This window comes from Lissotriton vulgaris, chromosome 1_1 (assembly GCF_964263255.1).
Source record: "Lissotriton vulgaris chromosome 1_1, aLisVul1.2, whole genome shotgun sequence".
Classification (NCBI taxonomy): domain Eukaryota; kingdom Metazoa; phylum Chordata; class Amphibia; order Caudata; family Salamandridae; genus Lissotriton; species Lissotriton vulgaris.
This window is the reverse complement of record NC_141685.1, coordinates 1,314,962,861-1,314,965,901: the sequence shown is the minus strand read 5'-3', so window position 1 is coordinate 1,314,965,901 and position 3,041 is coordinate 1,314,962,861.

Below are 3,041 nucleotides of genomic sequence, written 5' to 3'. Positions count from 1 at the left end.
ACCCGTACCTTTTGAAGTTGTTGCCTCTATAATCACATCGAAAAAACCCTCTGGAGGGAGAGGACGGGTTGTTACCTTTGTAAGTGGAGGTATTTTGATCTGGGGATGGTGTTTTTGATCCTCCTGTAAAAGGACTACTGCTGGAGGTAGTCTGGAGTGCTCCCATAGATTTAGCTACCTCAGTGTCCTTCATTTTCTCTAACGCCTGGTCGACGTTAGGACCAAATAGGTGTTCCTTATCGAAGGGCGTATTAAAGATTGATTGTTGGACATAAAGTTTAAACCCTGAAATCCTTAACCAAGCATGTCTCCTGATCAAAGTCCTGTGCCTTAGCCTTATGCTCATCTGGGCGATATTGGAGCAATTGCTTCATTTCGTCCCAGTGTCCCTGTCATACCTGGCTAAGAGGCCCTGCGTATTTGCAATGTGCCATTGCTTTGCAGCTTGAACAGCTATGAGCTTGACAGAAGCATCAATTAATTTGTACTCTTTATCTGGCGGAGGAGCATCTCCTGATGTTTGAGAATTCGCCCGCTTATGTGCATTAGATACTATAGTGGAATCTAACGGTAATTGTCCCTTTATAAATATAGGATCTGTAGGAGAGGCCTTATATTTTTTGTCCACCCTAGAAGTCCTGCATGGAAAATGTCTGTGATGACCTTGTGTAGAAGCTAAAGTCTCCAACAAAACATCTTCTAGTGATTCTTTGTGCAGCTCAACCCCATGGTAATGTGCAGCCCTGGCACTGAGTTTGTGGTGTGATGCATTGTCTCTGGAGGAGATGGTTTAGCTGGGTAAAGGTCTGGATCAGTATCACCTGGTGGATTAATTGTGTAATCTGTCCATGGATCTATTGGGATATTCAACCACCCATCATCTGCATCGTCATTGTGTGATTATGGGGAATCCTGGGGTGTAATATGCAAAGGATTCAGAGGTGGAGCCGGAGGTGAAGGAAGATGGAAAGGACTTGTAGCTACAGGTTTTTTCTTCAAGGGGATCTTGTAAGAAATGTTCTCATCTTGAAGCTTGCGGTTGTGAGGTGGTTTTGTGCAAATATGACCAGTCTTTGTGTTAATGTGCAGCCTCTTCTGCTTTGGATCTGGTATTAACGGACTAGTGTTCACTTTTGGATCCGAAGGGGACACTTTGTGTTTCGGTGCTGAAGTTTTCGGTGCCGACTGAGGCTGGCCTTTCAATGTGGAAGGTTTCAGCTCCGAATGTTGCTTGGGTTTTGGCACGGAGGATTTCAGCTCCAAGCCTGACTTATGCCTGGAACTAGAGGGTTTTGACTCCGAGGACGACTTTTGGCGACCAGGTAAGGAGCCGGAAGGCTTGATTGGCTGCTCCAGACCCGGGCCCGAAGGCGTGGCGTCGTAAACATCGTGCCCCTCTTGGCCAAAGTACATGTAAAGGGGATCCCCGTAAGAAGAAAGGGTGTTATGTCAACGGACCAACACTAAATAATACGAACACTTTCAAAGGCTGAAACAAAACACCAAGAAAAACATCAGAATAGTCTTTCTCGGAGGGTACTGTAGTTTATTTCCAATACCTCACACTGTTATTTTGAGAAAAGTTATTTTTTACAATAGCAATAATGGGTGCCCCAGAAAGAAAGGGGGGGTGAGGAAGGGGAAGGAAGTGCTCAAGGAAGTGTAAGGAAATAATGAACACAGTTAGAGATATACGTGGACAATACACGAAATAGCAAAACAATCAACAAAATTACAAATATGAAAAGCCAAAAATTTCTAGGCATCCAATAATTCAATATATCAAATGGTAACTTTCAACGGACACACAGTCAGTACAGAACCGTCGAGGATAGGTGCCGGAAGTTATATAAAGCAACAGCGTCGACGTTTCGACCCCTATGTGTAGGCTGAGTTCAGTCCTTAAGTGGGGTCTTCATCAGGACAGAAGTGAAGGAGGTGGGGGGCAATCCATGGGTTCGTGGCCCAACAGAGCTCACGACGTGGAACAGCGGACGACTGTGCGTCAGTCACCAGTCGATCGCGAAAGGAATGATGACTCTCACGGAGTTTCCAGCCTAAGGATTGACGAGGAGTCAAGCGATTAATGCCCCGCTGCTGTAACTGGAGCCGACTGAACAAACCGTCCGTTTGGAATCCCCGGGTTCGCCCGTTTCCGAAATTGAATTTGCTGCTTTCCTTCATGTGAAGACTCATGCAGGGTTTGACACCGCTACCTGACGTTTGCAGCATCAGATGCTTTTGGCTGTAATTAACTTTGGAATTTGAACATTTGAACTGCATTTTTTCCATGAGCGAAGTTTTTCTGAGTCATCATTCCTTTCGCGATCGACATGTGACTCACGCACAGTCGTCCGCTGTTCCACGTCGTGAGCTCTGTTGGGCCACGAACCCATGGATTGCCCCCCACCTCCTTCACTTCTGTCCTGATGAAGACCCCACTTAAGGACTGAACTCAGCCTACACATAGGGGTCGAAACGTCGACGCTGTTGCTTTATATAACTTCCGGCACCTATCCTCGACAGTTCTGTACTGACTGTGTGTCCGTTGAAAGTTACCATTTGATATATTGAATTATTGGATGCCTAGAATTTTTTGGCTTTTCATATTTGTAATTTTGTTGATTGTTTTGCTATTTCGTGTATTGTCCACGTATATCTCTAACTGTGTTCATTATTTCCTTACACTTCCTTGAGCACTTCCTTCCCCTTCCTCACCCCCCCTTTCTTTCTGGGGCACCCATTATTGCTATTGTAAAAAATAACTTTTCTCAAAATAACAGTGTGTGGTATTGGAAATAAACTACAGTACCCTCCGAGAAAGACTATTCTGATGTTTTTCTTGGTGTTTTGTTTCAGCCTTTGAAAGTGTTCGTATTATTTAGTGATGGTCCGTTGACATAACACCCTTTCTTCTTACGGGGATCCCCTTTACATGTACTAGATACCGCCCAGGTCCCTGTGACTATTTGGGTATAACCCCCTTCTTGTAATGTCCTCTTGGCCAAAAGGCGGAGGTGGTGCCAAAGCCTTGTGTTTTT